Source organism: Ranitomeya imitator, chromosome 1 (genome assembly GCF_032444005.1).
Source record: "Ranitomeya imitator isolate aRanImi1 chromosome 1, aRanImi1.pri, whole genome shotgun sequence".
NCBI classification, from domain to species: Eukaryota; Metazoa; Chordata; class Amphibia; order Anura; family Dendrobatidae; genus Ranitomeya; species Ranitomeya imitator.
In genome coordinates, this window is record NC_091282.1 from 772377197 (window position 1) to 772395052 (window position 17856).

Here is a 17856-nt window from a genome sequence, read left to right on the forward strand (position 1 = left end):
TTAAGGGGTCTAGTTTCCAAAATGGTGTCACTTGTGGGGGGTTTCCACTGTTTAGGTACATCAGGGGCTCTCTAAACGTGACATGGCGTCCGATCTCAATTCCAGCCAATTCTGCATTGAAAAAGTCAAACGGCGCTCCTTCACTTCTAAGTTCTGCGGTGCGCCCATAAAGTGGTTTACCCCCACATATGGGGTATTGGCGTGTTCAGGAGAAATTGCATAACAAAATTTATGGTTACATTTCTGTTTTTACACTTGTGAAAATAAAAAAAATGGTTCTGAATTAAGATGTTTGCAAAAAAAAAGTTAAATGTTCATTTTTTCCTTCCACATTGTTTCAGTTCCTGTGAAGCACGTAAAGGGTTAATAAACTTCTTGAATGTGGTTTTGAGAACCTTGAGGGGTGTAGTTTTTAGAATGGTGTCAAACTTCATTATTTTCTATCATATAGACCCCTCAAAATGACTTCAAATGTGATGTGGTCCCTAAAAAAAAATGGTGTTGTAAAAATGAGAAATTGCTGGTCAACTTTTAACCCTTATAACTCCCTAACAAAAAAAAATTTTGTTTCCAAAATTGTGCTGATGTAAAGTAGACATGTGGGAAATGTTATTTATTAACTATTTTTCATGACATATCTCTCTGATTTAAGGACATAAAAATACAAAGTTTGAAAATTGCAAAATTTTGAAAATTTTCGCCATATTTCCATTTTTTTCATAAATAATCGCAAGTAATATCGAAGAAATGTTACCACTAACATGAAGTACAATATGTCACGAAAAAACAATCTCAGAATCAGCGGGATCCGTTGAAGCGTTCCAGAGTTATAACCTCATAAATTGACAGTGGTCAGAATTGCAAAAATTGGCCTGGTCATTAAGTACCAAATTGGCTCTGTCACTAAGGGGTTAACATCCCACAACTTATGGTGTGTTTATGTTATTGACATCTGGGGATCATTGTCCATTTCCCAGGTTCCATGAGGTCTTGTTCACGTCCCCTACCTTGCTGTCTTTGTCCATGTTTTAGTGTTTGTTCAAATACATATCTTTATAATTATTTTTGACTTGTACACTATTTTTTTAGTGGTTTTGCTTATACAGCATTAGTGTGTCCTACACATCTTCCATATAGAGGCTGGTCTCATTACATAACTATGTTAGTATGAATATACAATTGTGTACCAGCCGTCAGTGTGTGCCTTGTTTTGCATGCTGATCCGTCCTGATAATATGCTGTCACTGATCTGTACATCTACTATATAATTGTCTAAGGGTCACTTCCGTCTTTCTGTCTGTATGTCATGGAAATCCAAGTCGCTGATTGGTCGCGGCAAAACAGCCACGACCAATCAGCAACGGGCACAGTCCGGAAGAAAATGGCCGCTCCTTACTCCCCGCAGTCAGTGCCCGGTGCCCGCATACTCCCCTCCAGTCACCGCTCACAAAGGGTTAATGCCGGCGGTAACAGACCGTGTTATGCCGCGGGTAACGCACTCCGTAACCGCTGCTATTAACCCTGTGTGTCCTCAACTTTTTACTATTTATGCTGCCTATGCGGCATCAATAGTAAAAAAAATGTAATGTTAAAAATAAGAAAACAAAAAACCTGCTATACTCACCCTCCGTAGTCTGCCGAGCCAATCGCGCCTGCCGCCATCTTCCGTTCCCGGCAATGCATTGCGAAATTACCAAGAAGACTTAGCGTTCTCGCGAGATCGCTAAGTCATCTGGATAATTTCGCAATGCATCCTGGGAACGGAAGATGGCGGCAGCCGCACGCGTATTGCCGGAGCTTCGCTGGATCCCAGGGGGTGAGTATATAACTATTTTTTATTTTATTTTTTTAACAGGGATATGGTGCCCACACTGCTGTATACATGGGCTGTGATAGATACCGCATGGCTGCTATATACTGCGTGGCCTGTGTTATATAGTACGTGGCTGGTTTATATACTGCGTGGCTGCTATATACTGCTTGGGCTATGTTATATAGTACGTGGCTGTTTTATATACTGCGTGGCCACTGTTATATATTGCGTGGCCTGTATTAACGCATCGGGTATTCTACAATATGTATGTATATAGCAGCCACATAGTATATAGCACAGGCCACGTAGTATTTGTCTGTTATATACTACATGGCTCCTATATACTACGTAGCCTGTACTATATACATATCCAGTGCGTTAGAATCGGGCCACCATCTAGTAATATATAATAACCAGTGCTGACTGATCCGTCCTGATAATATCCAGGACAGTGAATGGCTAGCTGTGGACTGGGTGTGGTTGGGCACGCTGGCTGGCATTGCTCGGTTTGGTGAGAGTGGCACATCTCTGGGTCGGGCGCTATGTCACTGATGAAGCCCCGCCGGGTCCGCTCCTTCTGGTCAGGGGCTGATGGTGCCCGTCGCCCTCTGCCACTTCTAGTGATACACACACATCTGGCTTTCTTTATTATTTGCCATGATTTGGTGATGCATCCGTCTTCAGCCTGCTGCACCACGTGATGGCGGGCTATGCGCGGTTCCGTTGCTAGTCAGGCACCGATTATAGGACAGGACCGCGATACTGGAGATTCCAGTACAGCGGGTGCACCGGACCATCATTTACAGACGCCCCCTGTGTACAGACCGGTACGCGGGCCGCCATTGCATGCAGTTCACGGAGTTCCTCTCTATTTCTGGAGGCAGCGTCCATGGCTTTGTAGGGGGAGGATGGCTGAGATGTTATCTCTGTGCTGGAGATTAGCCAGGATTGTCAAACTGACCTGTTCCAGTAAGAGGCTAAAAACAGCCCTGAATGTAGAAGGTCACAGCCTGTCCTCACACGTGGCTGGGGGAGGGGGCCGCACTGCACGCTGGTTGCTGGGTGCAGTGATGTCACCAGTGCTGGGCGCTGTCCTATAGGCTGAGGTCTGAGCACCATGGCGCCAAGCTGCACACTCCTCCAAGAACAGGTCTCCCAACCTCTCTGCACCCCTTGGCTCGCCTCCCCTTCATTAACCCCTTAATGACCGCCAATACGTCTTTTAACTGACCTGCGATATAAGAGAATAGCCTCCCCATACAGGTGACAATCCAGCATCTGTACACTATAGCTGACAACTTGCTGCATCAGCCACGCTCAGTGTTTGCACCGTCCAACTCTGTTTAACCCCTTAGATGCTGCTGCCAATAGTGACTACAACCTTATAAATGGTTAACAGAGTGTGGGGGCTTCCTATTTATCCCATTTGGATCCTTCAAATCATGGTTGTGTGGTCCTGATGTTTGCCCTGGCAATTCATGGCCAAATAGCGGCCTAAAGGTACCGTCACACTAGACGATATCGCTAGCGATCCGTGACGTTGCAGCGTCCTGGCTAGCGATATCGTCCAGTGTGACAGGCAGCAGCGATCAGGCCCCTGCTGTGCTGTCGCTGGTCGGGGAATAAAGTCCAGAACTTTGTTTCGTCGCTGGATCTCCCGCTGACATCGCTGAATCGGCGTGTGTGACACCGATTCAGCGATGTGTTCGCTGGTAACCAGGGTAAACATCGGGTAACTAAGCGCAGGGCCGCGCTTAGTAACCCGATGTTTACCCTGGTTACCATCCTAAAAGTAAAAAAAACAAACAGTACATACTTACCTACAGCCGTCTGTCCTCCAGCGCTGTGCTCTGCTCTCCTCCTGCTCTGGCTGTGAGCGTCGGTCAGCCGAAAAGCAGAGCGGTGACGTCACCGCTCTGCTTTCCGGCCGCTGTGCTCACAGCCAGTACAGGAGGAAAGCAGAGCACAGCGCTGGAGGACAGACGGCTGTAGGTAAGTATGTACTGTTTGTTTTTTTTACTTTTAGGATGGTAACCAGGGTAAACATCGGGTTACTAAGCGCGGCCCTGCGCTTAGTTACCCGATGTTTACCCTGGTTACCGGCATCGTTGGTCGCTGGAGAGCGCTCTGTGTGACAGCTCTCCAGCGACCAAACAGCGACGCTGCAGCGATCCGGATCGTTGTCGGTATCGCTGCAGCGTCGCTAAGTGTGACGGTACCTTTAGAGTGTGCTGGCTGTTGTAACCTGTTCAGAAGTTAGAGGCATTTAGGTGGTAACAATACACATTTTCATTCCTATCATGCCACTTTGCATTAATTCCTGAAAAGCACCTGAAGGGTTAATAAACTACCTGATAGCAGTTTTCAATATGTCAGGGGGTGCTGTTTTTAAAATGGTGTCACTTTTGGGGGGGTTCCCAATATATGGGACCCCTAAAGGCACTTCAAACATGGATAGGTCCCTAAAAAAATAAATTTTGTACATTTCCTTGAAAAAATGAAAAATTACTGCTACATTTTTAACACTAGGACTACTGGTATAGTCATTTTGACTACTTAGGCCTCTTTCACACTTCAGTTGTTTGGCATCAGTCACTACCGACATAGTGACGGATCCGTCACAATTGTTGAGAAAACGGTTCTAACGGATCCGTTTTTTTGACGGATCCGTTACTTGGGGGTAGTCTGGGAAAAGTATCTACTTTTTGGAGCATGCGCAATTGAAAAAACGGATTGGGGCGATGGATCCGCTGAAAAAACGGTTGCGGCGGATCCGTCGCCCATAGGCGTCCATTCTATGGAATGGCGGACGCGACGGATCCATCGCGATCCGCCATTTCGGCGTTGACAAAAAACATTTCAATATCCGTCTATTTTCAGAAAACGTCCGCCAAATTTCGACGGATCAGTCGCATGGCGGATGGAACGGACGACCATCCGTCACAATCCGTCGCTAATGCAAGTCTATGGGAAAATAACGGATCCGTCAAAAAAACCTCCCAAAAAGCTAACAAAAAAGAACATTTTACAAATGGTGCTGATGTAAAGCCGATATGTGGCAAATGTTATTAATGTTTTGCTGTGGTATGACTATCTGGATTAAAGGGATAATCATTCAAAGTTAGAAAATTGCTAATTTTTTAACATTTTTCTCAAATTTCTGATATGTTTTATAAATAAACACAAAACATATTGACCTAAATTTACCATTATTATAAAGTACAATGTGTCGTGAAAAAACAATGTCAAGATCACTGGGATATGTTGAATCGTTCCAGAGTTATTACCAAATAAAGTGACACTGGTCAGATTTACAAAATTTGGCTTAGTCACTAAGGGGTTAAGCAAATGGGAGCCATTTTCCCATTGACAGCGTGAGGACTCACAATATTTTATGGCTGCTGTCACGTTCTTTTCTGCTGCTTAATGCCCCACATAAAATGGGGAGGCTATGCTGTGCGCAGTATGTGAAGCCAGGTCATGGGGGACTATTAGGCTATGTGCACACGTTCAGGATTTTTCGTGTTTTTTTCACGATAAAAACGCATACATTATGCATCCTATCATTTAGAATGCATTCTGCAATTTTTTCCACCAAAAAAACGCATTGCGGTAAAAAAAGCAACATGTTCATCGATTTTGCGGATTTTTCGTGTTTTTTCCGCTATTTAATGCATTGGGAAAAAATGCAAAAAGAGTGTAAAAAATGCGAGAAAAAAAAGCAAGCGGATTTCTGGCAGAAATGTCCGGTTTTTGTCAGGAAATTTCTGCAAGAAATCCTGAACGTGTGCACATAGCCTAACTGTGCGGTAGGCTTTATGTGGAGCCATGACGTGGGGCTTATACCGAGTGGTGGGCTGTATGTGGAGCTGGGATGTGGGGGTTTATAGTGCATTATGGGCTGTATGTATTGTCAGGACGTGGGGGCTTACACTTCTTGGTGGGAGTATGTGGAGCTGGGACATGGGCGGCTTACACTGCTCAGTGGGCCATATGTTGAGCTGGGACATGGGGGGCTTATACTGTGAGGTGGGCTGTATGTTGAGCTGGGACATGGGGGCTTATACTGTGAGGTGGGCTGTATGTTGAGCTGGGACATGGGGGGCTTATACTGTGAGGTGGGCTGTAAGTGGAGCCATGACGTGGGTCTTATACTGCGTGGTGGACTATACGTGGAGCTGGGATGTGGGGGCTTACACTGCTTGGTGGGACGTATGTGGAGTTGGACATGGGGGGCTTACACTACTTGGTGGGACGTATGTCCAGTTGGACATGGGGGGCTTACACTGCTTGGTGGGACGTATGTGGAGTTGGACATGGGGGGCTTACACTGCTTGGTGGGACGTATGTGGAGTTGGACATGGGGGGCTTACACTGCTTGGTGGGACGTATGTGGAGTTGGACATGGGGGGCTTACACTGCTTGGTGGGACGTATGTGGAGTTGGACATGGGGGGCTTACACTGCTTGGTGGGACGTATGTGGAGCTGGGACATGGGGGGCTTCCACTGCTCGGTGGGCCGTTTGTGGAGCTGGGACATGAGGGCTTATATTGCGTGGTGGGCCGTATGTGGACCTGGGACACAAGCTTATACTGTGCGCTGGACTGTATGTAGAATCGGGACATGGGGGCTTATACTGCGAGGTGGGCTGTGTGGAGCAGGGGGCTTATACTGCGTGGTGGACTGTGTTGCTGGGACGTGAGTGCTTATACTGCATTATGGGGCATATGTGTGGTCAGGACGTGGGGGCTTAGGCTACTTTCACACCTCATGTTTTTGCGTCAAGCATAATCCGGTGGTTTCTCTCTCTCTCCCTGGAAAAAGAAGTGCAAAATCAATCCCCGAGTTCATAAAAAAAAACAAACAGATCCAGCAAAAAAAAAAAAAAAACGGATCCGTTGCATCAGTTTCTCACAATTTGCAACGGATCCGTTTTTTTTTTTTTTTTACAAGTTTTCCGGATCCTGCCTGACGGCAAAAACCTGATGTGTGAAAGTAGCCTAACACTGCTTTGTGGGCCGTATATGGAGCTGGGACACAGGGGCTAAAGGTACCGTCACACTCAGCGACGCTGCAGCGATATAGACAACGAGCAGATCGCTGGAGCGTCGCTGCTTAGGTCGCTGTAGAGACGTCAAACATAGCAGCTCCAGAACGATGCAGGAGTGATCCAGTGACGTAACGGCGACTCACTTATCGTTCTCGCTGGTTGTTAGCTCCATGTAAAACATTGCTGGCATCTTTGCTTTTGATGTCAAACATGACGATACACGCCGACCTGACGACCAAATAAAGTTCTGGACTTCTAGCTCCGACCAGCGATGGCACAGCGGGATCCAGATCGCTGCTGTGTGTCAAACACAAAGAGATCGCTATCCAGGACGCTGCAACGTCACGGATCGCTGTTGTTCTCGTTGCAAAGTTGCTGAGTGTGAGGGTACCTTTACACTGTGCGCTGGACTGTATGTAGAATCGGGACTTGGGGCCTTATACTGCGCGATGGGCCTACTCTGCTCGGTGGGCCATATGTGGAGTTAGGATGTGGGGGTTTATACTGCAAGGTGGGCCGTAGGTGGAGCCTGGACTTGTCTTCACTGCAAGGTGGACTGTATATGGAGCTGGGACGCGGCATGCGAGATCCTGGGGCTTGTAGTATTGCAGCCGTTAACAAGTTCTGATTCTGAATGGTGTTACCATTTCCAGACGGAGCCATCTACAATAATGGGTTAACATATCACCTAGCCACTTGGGAAGGTAGGACAGCAGTACCTGCTGGAGGCTCCCCATGTGCTCACTGCCTGCACAGGAATTCACATTATTGCACAACAGCAGCTGCCTGTCACACCCTGCGCCCCTCCCCCAGCCTCAACCAGTCTGTCCACATGCAAGTGTCCCCTCCTCCAGACTTGTCACTTATGTGCACGTCATACAGAGCATGTTATTCAACACCAGCACATCAGTGTGATAAAATCTACCATACTAGAAGAATATTCGTCAGATAAGCGGTGACATGCCTCCTATCCATCACTAGAGATCAGCGGTGACATCACTGAGAATGTCTCCTATCCATCACTAGAGATCAGCGGTGACATCACTGAGAATGCCTCCTATCCATCACTAGAGATCAGAGATGACATCACTGAGAATGCCTCCTATCCATCACTAGAGATCAGTGGTGACATCACTGAGAATGCCTCCTATCCATCACTAGAGATCAGAGGTAATAATAGATCAACGTGTGCACAACCTACAAAGGTGCATGGGTAGGTTCCCAAACCGTAATACCAAGCAAGTAAGAAACCCAGCACTCAACTTTGTTATGGTGTGAAGAAAACAGGTGGTTTATTGTATCCCAAGCAAAAAAACGTTTCAGTCACACAGAGGACCTTCGTCAGTAACAAATACTGGGATAGAAGATGAATATTAATGGCTATAAGCGCTGCCTCGATAGAGTCCTGGGTACAGCGCTAATTCCAGAGGTAGAGAAATATATCCTGGTGCAGCCTATGCAAATGGCCGGTTCCGCGGCATCCACCGCAGTATGAGTCATACAGCGGTGGATGCCGCGGAACCGGCCATTTGCATAGGCTGCACCAGGATATATTTCTCTACCTCTGGAATTAGCGCTGTACCCAGGACTCTATCGAGGCAGCGCTTATAGCCATTAATATTCATCTTCTATCCCAGTATTTGTTACTGACGAAGGTCCTCTGTGTGACCGAAACATTTTTTTGCTTGGGATACAATAAACCACCTGTTTTCTTCACACCATAACAAAGTTGAGTGCTGGGTTTCTTACTTGCTAGAGATCAGAGGTGACATCATTGAGAATGCCTCCTATCCATCACTAGAGATCAGAGGTGACATCATTGAGAATGCCTCCTATCCATCACTAGAGATCAGAGGTGACATCATTGGGAATGCCTCCTATCCATCACTAGAGATCAGAGGTGTCATCACTGAGAAATCCACATTTCATACTGCATCATACATCCCCATTTACACACCTTATCACGTGCACTCATTCCCTAGTACACACGGTATCATACACCTCCATTACATACTGTGTGCTGTGTACACCATATCAGGATCAGACATTCCCGATTACACAACATATGCCTCCAACACCATATTTGCCTTACACATCCTAGTTATACACTATGCCCCCCCTACACACCATCATACACCCTATTACACACTGCACACTCTATACTGTCATACTTTCCTATTTACAAATTAAGCACCCCCTACACTGTCTCATGCTCACACATACACCATTATACACGGTATCAGAATCACACATCTTCCATTACACACCGTGCATCCACCACACAGAATTGGCCTCACACATTCCAATTGCACAACATGCGCCTCCTTCTCCGTATAATACACCCCCATTACACACTGTGCGCCTCCTACACAGCATCCGGATCACTCATCCCCAACACACCTTGTGCCCCCTACACCATATCACTGATCTATTACATGCCGTGCGCCCCCCACACCGGATCAGTATCACACATCCTTATTGCACACTGTACACCCTCTAAACCATATCATTGATCTTCCATTACACACTGTGTGCCCCCTTCACTGTATCATGCTAACACATCCTCCATTGCACACCATGCACCCCCAACACCATATCAGGATCACACATCCTCCTTTACAGATTGTGCGCCCCCACACCGTCTGCAACATCTCCATTTATACACCATGCGCCCCCTACACAACATCATTCATCCCCATTTACACACAGTGAGCCCCCTACACCACATCATTCATCCCCATTTACACACAGTGAGCCCCCTACACCACATCATTCATCCCCATTTACACACAGTGAGCCCCCTACACCGGATCATACATCCTCCATTTTACATTGTGCACCCCCTTCACCGTATGAGGATCACACATCCCTCCTACACAGGATCACACCATCCCATTATTATTATTATCATTACACGCCATTTCTGAATCACACATCCCCAAATAAACACTGTGCACCTCCCTACACCGTATTAGGATCACACATACCAATTAACACCGTTCACCCCTACACAGGATCATACATCCCCCATTACACACGGTGCGCCCACTACACACAACAACACATCTCCATTACACACCGTACTCCCCCCTTACATCATTGATCCCCCATTACACCGTCAGGACCACAAATCCCCATTTCACATTGTGCGTCCCCTACACTGTATCATACATACCTATTTACACATCCCCATTGCACACTGCAAACCCACTACACCATATCATTGATCTTCCATTACACACTGTGTGCCCCCTTTACTGTATCATGCTCACACATCCTCCATTATACACCATATCATACATCCCCAACACACCACGTGCCCCCTTACAGCATATAATTGATCCCGCATTACACACCAAGCCCCCCCCCCCCCAACAGATTAGGGTCACACATCCCCATTGCACACTGTATGCCTCCTACATGGCATCATACATCATTTACGCACGGTGTGCCCCCTACACTGTATCATGCTCACACATCCTCCATTACACACAGTGCCTCCCCTACACCCTATCATACATCACATTGTACACAATGTGCACCCCCTACACCGGATCATACATTCTCAATTTTACACTGTGCGCCCCCTACACCGTATCAGGATCATATGTACCCATTACACACCAAGCACATCATAAATCCTTCATTACGCACCATGTGCCCCCTATACCGTATCAGGACTACACATTCCCCATTACACACTGTGCACCCCTACATTTTAGCAGGATCACAAATCTCAATTACACACCGTTCGCCCCCTACACAGGATCATACATCCCCCATTACATACTGTGCGCCCCCCATATCTTATAATTGATCTCCCATTGCACACAAATAGGACCACAAATATCCATTTACACACCATGCACCGTTTAGACATTATCAAGATTACGCATCCCCCCATTATACACAATCATACTACCCCATTACACACCGTGCGCAGTCTACACTGTATCAGGATCACACACCCCCATTACACACTGCACCTCTTACAATGTGTCATACACCCCACTACACCCCTTACAACGTACCATACACCCATTACACACTGCACCACTTACAACATATCATACACACCCATTAAACAGTGCACCCCTTACAACGTATCGTGCACCTCCATTACACACTGCACCCCTTGTATCATACACCCCCATTACACACTGCACCCCTTACAATGTATCGTACACCCCCATTACACACTGCACCCCTCGTATCGTGCACCTCCATTACACACTGCACCCCTTGTATCATACACCCCCATTACACACTGCACCCCTTACAACGTATCGTACACCCCCATTACACACTGCACCCCTTACAACGTATCATACACCCCCATTACACACTGCACCCCTTACAACGTATCATACACACCCATTAAACAGTGCACCCCTTACAACGTATCGTGCACCTCCATTAGACACTGCACCCCTTGTATCATACACCCCCATTACACACTGCACCCCTTACAAAGTATCGTACACCCCCAATACAGTGCACCCCTTACAACGTATCGTACACCCCCATTACACAGTGCACCCCTTACAACGCATCGTACACCCCCATTACACAGTGCACCCCTTACAACGCATCGTACACCCCCATTACACAGTGCACCCCTTACAACTTATCATACACCATTACACAGTGCACCCCTTACAACGCATCGTACACCCCCATTACACAGTGCACCCCTTACAACGCATCGTACACCCCGATTACACAGTGCACCCCTTACAACTTATCGTACACCCCCATTACACAGTGCACCCCTTACGTATCGTACACTCCCATTACACAGTGCACCCCTTACAACGTATCGTACACCCCCATTACACAGTGCACCCCTTACAACGTATCGTACACCATTACACAGTGCACCCCTTACAACGTATCGTACACCCCCATTACACCCCTTACAACGTATCATACACCTCCATTACACACTGCACCCCTTACAACGTATCGTACACCTCCATTACACAGTGCACCCGTTACAACGTATCATACACCTCCATTACACACTGCACCCCTTACAACGTATCGTACACCTCCATTACACAGTGCACCCCTTACAACGCATCATACACCTCCATTACACACTGCACCCCTTACAACGTATCGTACACCTCCATTACAGTGCACCCATTACAACGTATCATACACCTCCATTACACACTGCACCCCTTACAACGTATCGTACACCTCCATTACACAGTGCACCCCTTACAACGTATCATACACCTCCATTACACACTGCACCCCTTACAACGTATCGTACACCTCCATTACAGTGCACCCGTTACAACGTATCATACACCTCCATTACACACTGCACCCCTTACAACGTATCGTACACCTCCATTACACAGTGCACCCCTTACAACGTATCATACACCTCCATTACACACTGCACCCCTTACAACGTATCGTACACCCCCATTACACACTGCACCCCTTACAACGTATCGTACACCTCCATTACACACTGCACCCCTTACAACGTATCGTACACCCCCATTACACACTGCACCCCTTACAACGTATCGTACACCTCCATTACACACTGCACCCCTTACAACGTATCGTACACCTCCATTACACAGTGCACCCATTACAACGTATCGTACACCTCCATTACACACTGCACCCCTCACAACGTATCGTACACCTCCATTACACACTGCACCCCTTGTATCATACACCCCCATTACACACTGCACTCCTTACAAAGTATCGTACACCCCCATTACACAGTGCACTCTTTATACTGCATCCAGATCACTCATCCCCAATACACATTTTACACCCCCTATGCCATGTCATTGATCCCCATCACACAATGTGCCCCCTACACCGAATCACGCATTCCCCATTACACTCCGTGTGCACCCTAAACAGTATCAGGATCACACATCCCAGTTATAAACTGTGCACCCCCTATATCGCATCATGCATCCCCTTTACAAACATTGTGCCCCTAAAACCTTGTCAAACCACCCCCAGTACACACCATGCACATTTAACACATGATCCTATACCTCCCATTACACACCACGCACCTCCTATACTATATCATTGTTCCCCCATTACAGGCTGTGTCAGGACTATACATCCCTCACTACAAACAGTGCATGCACCCTCTACAGTACACAAAATTAGGGCAGCACGGTGGCGCAGTGGTTAGCACTGCAGCCTTGCAGCGCTGGAGTCCTGGGTTCAAATCCCAGCATGGACAAGATCTGCAAGGAGTTTGTATGTTCTCTCCGTGTTTGCGTGGGTTTCCTCCGGGTACTCCGGTTTCCTCCCAGGGAAGGAAGAAAATTTAGATTGCGTGCTCCATCGGGACAGCGATAATGTCTGCAAACTACAAAGCGCTGCGGAATATCCTGGCACTATAAAAAAAGATTATCATCATTGATCCCCATTACCCACTGTGCGAACCTACAATGTATCAGGATTGCATAATCCCCATTAAACACAATATGCCCCCCCTACACCTAATCATACGTTCCCATTACACCTTGCACCCTCTACACCGGATCATATATCTCCATTATACACCGTGCGCCCCTACACACGATCAAACAGTCCCATCTCTACACCGGATCATACATCCTCATTACACACCGTGTGCCCCCCTACACCGGATCATACATCCTCTTAGACCTGTCCTCTGCCTTCGACACAGTTGACCACTGCCTCCTACTACAGATCCTCTCTTCCTTTGGGGTCAAAGACCTTGCCCTATCTTGGATCTCCTCATACCTTGCCAACCGCACATTTAGCGTTTCCTACTCCCATACTACCTCCTCATCTCGCCCCAAGAGTAAGGGTCCTAGGACCTTACTCTTCTCAATCTATACACTCGGCCTGGGACAACTCATAAGGTCCTATGGCTTCCAGTACCATCTATATGCCGATGACACTCAGATAGACACTCCAGAATCCCAGAGTGTCTATCGGCCATGTCCTCCTCCTTCTCCTCTCGCTTCCTCAAGCTCAATGTGGACAAATCTGAACTAATTATCTTTCCTCTATCTCGCACACCTTCCCTACCTGATCTATCTGTCACAATAAATGAATTCACACTTTCCCCTGTCCCCAAAATCCGCTGCCTTGGAGTAAACCTTGACTCTGCCCTGTCCTTCAAACCACACATCCAAGCTCTCGCCACCTCCTGTCGCCTCCAGCTCAAAAATATTTCCAGAATCCGTCCTTTCCTCAACCCACACTCTACCAAAATGCTCGTGCATGCCCTAATCATCTCCCGCCTCGACTACTGCAACATACTCCTCTGTGGCCTACCTTCTAACACTCTCACACCCCTCCAGTCCATCCTTAACTCTGCTGCCCGACTAATTAATCTCTCTCCTCGCTACACTCCTGCTTCACCTCTTGGCAAATCACTTCACTGGCTCCCAATTTCCCAGCGTATCCAGTTTAAAATACTAACACTCACCTACAAAGCCATCCTTAATCTTTCTTCTCTGTATATTTCCACACTAATCTCTCAATATCTTCCCTCACGTAATCTCCGGTCCTCCCAAGACCTCCTCCTTTCCTCCACGCTTATTCGCTCCTCACTCAATCGCCTCCAAGACTTCTCCCGAATATCACCCATCCTCTGGAATTCAGGGCCCCAGCACATCCGGTTATCCACTACTTTTGGATCCTTCAAAAGAAACCTGAAAACCCACCTCTTCAAGGAAGCTTACAGCCTGTAAAGACCACACAGCCACCTCAACACCATTGGAGCTACTGCAACCCTCGACCTACTGTCTCCTTCCCCATAATCCTGTAGAATGTAAGACCGCAAGGGCAGGGTCCTCTTCCCTCTGTACCAGTCTGTCAGTTAGTTTTGTTTACTGTAAGTGATATTTGTATTTTGATGTAAATAATAATAATCCCCCATTACACACCGTGCGCCCCCCTACACTGGATCATACATTCATTACACACCTTGCGCCCCTCTACACCGGATCATACATCCCCATTACACACCTTTCACCCCCTAGACCGGATCATACATCCCCCATTACACTGTGCGCCCCCCTGCAATGGATCATAGATCCCCCATTACACACCATGCGCCCCCTACAATGGATCATAGATCCCCATTACACACCATGCGCCCCCCCACACCGTATCATACATCTCCCATTACACACCATGCACCCTACTACACCTGATCGTACATTTCCATTACACACTGTGCACCCCCTACACCAGATCATATGCACCCCGTACACCAGATCATACATTCTCCATTATACACAGTCTTACCCCTACACCGGATGGTACATCCTCCTTTACACACTGTACGCTCCCTATACCGTATCATACATCCCCATTGCACACCGTACACTCCCTACACCGGATCGTACATCCCACATTACACACTTTACGCTCCCCTACACTGGATCGTACATCCCCATTGTATGTTGTACACTTCCTATACCTGATCATATATTTACATTACACAGTGCGCCCCTACACCGAAATGTAAGTTCCCATTACACACCGTGCTCACCCTACACAGGATCAAAGAACTCTGCAAAATGTACCATTGATTCTCCATTGCACACCGTGCGCCCCCTACACCAGATCGTACATCCTCATTACACTCCGTGCGCCCTCCTGCATCGGATCGTACATCCTCATTACACTCCGTGCGCCCTCCTACATCGGATCGTACATCCTCATTACACTCCGTGTGCCCCCTACACCGGATCGTACATCCTCATTACACACCGTGTACCTCTACCCCGGATCGTACATCCTCATTACACTCTGTGCGCCCCCTACACCGGATCGTACATCCTCATTACACTCCGTGCACCCCTCTACACCAGATCGTACATCCTCATTACACACCGTGTACCCCTACATCGGATCGTACATCCTCATTACACTCTGTGCGCCCCCTACACCGGATCGTACATCCTCATTACACACCGTGCACCCCTACACCGGATCGTACATCCTCATTACACTCCGTGCACCCCTACACCGGATCGTACATCCTCATTACACTCCGTGCACCCCTCTACACCAGATCGTACATCCTCATTACACACCGTGCACCTCTACCCCGGATCGTACATCCTCATTACACTCCGTGCACCCCTACACCGGATCGTACATCCTCATTACACTCCGTGCACCCCTACACCGGATCGTACATCCTCATTACACTCCGTGCACCCCTCTACACCAGATCGTACATCCTCATTACACACCGTGTACCCCTACATCGGATCGTACATCCTCATTACACACCGTGCACCCCTACACCGGATCGTACATCCTCATTACACTCCGTGCACCCCTACACCGGATCGTACATCCTCATTACACTCCGTGCACCCCTACACCGGATCGTACACCCTCATTACACTCCGTGCACCCCTCTACACCAGATCGTACATCCTCATTACACACCGTGTAACCCTACATCGGATCGAACATCCTCATTACACACCGTGCACCCCTACACCGGATCGTACATCCTCATTACACTCCGTGTGCCCCCTACACCGGATCGTACATCCTCATTACACACCGTGCACCCCTACAGCGGATCGTACATCTTCATTACACTCCGTGCACACCTCTACACCAGATCGTACATCCTCATTACACACCGTGTACCCCTACACCAGATCGTACATCCTCATTACACACCGTGCACCCCTACACCGGATCGTACATCCTCATTACACTCCGTGCACCCCTACACCGGATCGTACATCCTCATTACACTCCGTGCGCCCTCCTACATCGGATCGTACATCCTCATTACACAGTGTACCCCTACATCGGATCGTACATCCTCATTACACACCGTGTGCCCCCTACACCGGATCGCACATCCTCATTACACACCGTGCACCCCTACAGCGGATCGTACATCCTCATTACACACCGTGCACCCCTACACCGGATCGTACATCCTCATTACACTCCGTGCACCCCTACACCAGATCGTACATCCTCATTACACTCCGTGCGCCCTCCTACATCGGATCGTACATCCTCATTACACACCATACACTCCTACAGCGGATCGTACGTCCTCATTACACTCCGTGCACCCCTACACCAGATCGTACATCCTCATTACACTCCGTGCGCCCTCCTACATCGGATCGTACATCCTCATTACACACCGTGCACCCCTACAGCGGATCGTACGTCCTCATTACACTCCGTGCACCCCTCTACACCAGATTGTACATCCTCATTACACACCGTGTACCCCTACATCGGATCGTACATCCTCATTACACTCCGTGCGCCCCCTACACCGGATCGTACATCCTCATTACACAACGTGTACCCCTACACCAGATCCTACATTTTCATTACACACCGTGTGCCTGCAGCAATACTCATTGTCTATGCATTACACCCACATCGAGGGAACATCCCTCATTTCCAGGGTGACTGTTTATTACTCCACTTCTCTGATCCCTCCCCCCCCCTTCCTGAAAGCCATTACTCATCCGCCAGCGCCCCTCCCCCATCGATGAGTCAATGTTGTTACCTTCCTGGGAACAGATCTGCACACGCAGAATTCATAATTCATCCTTCGTATTATGTCACGGCTACAAATACACAGACCGGCCTGTGACGGAAGAGCTGACGCTCCGTAAGGCGCAGAGCTTGCACTAGGGCACATGAGCGTCACTGGAGCTAGCAGGAAATGCTGTGTCAGCATCTGCAGCCTCACTCTAATACCGAACAACAGCCGCCATGCCCACAGGCCTCAACCGCCATGCTCACTAAACTGCAGGCACTCTTACCGGCTCTAGGCCTCAACACAAGGCCAGCAACACCCCAGTATAAGCCTCCCAGGATCAGTGGTCCCAGTATAATTCATGCACTGGTGCTGTAAAGCAGTCTGTATATACTGGCTAGGGCCCCAACACATTCAGACAACACACCACGCCGGAGGCTGAAGAAAAATAGCAACTGCTCCAAAAGCAA

General features: G+C 48.0%; 1 long non-coding RNA gene across 1 annotated transcript in view; it reads right to left on the bottom strand.

Annotated features, from left to right (window-relative positions):
* Positions 1–14848, bottom strand: part of LOC138658102 (uncharacterized) — a 40973-nt gene extending 26125 nt beyond the window's left edge. The window contains exon 1 of the long non-coding RNA XR_011317344.1: positions 14327–14848. This is a non-coding gene — a long non-coding RNA (uncharacterized lncRNA). The remainder of the gene's footprint in view (positions 1–14326) is intronic.
* Between the last annotated feature and the right edge of the window lie 3008 nt (positions 14849–17856).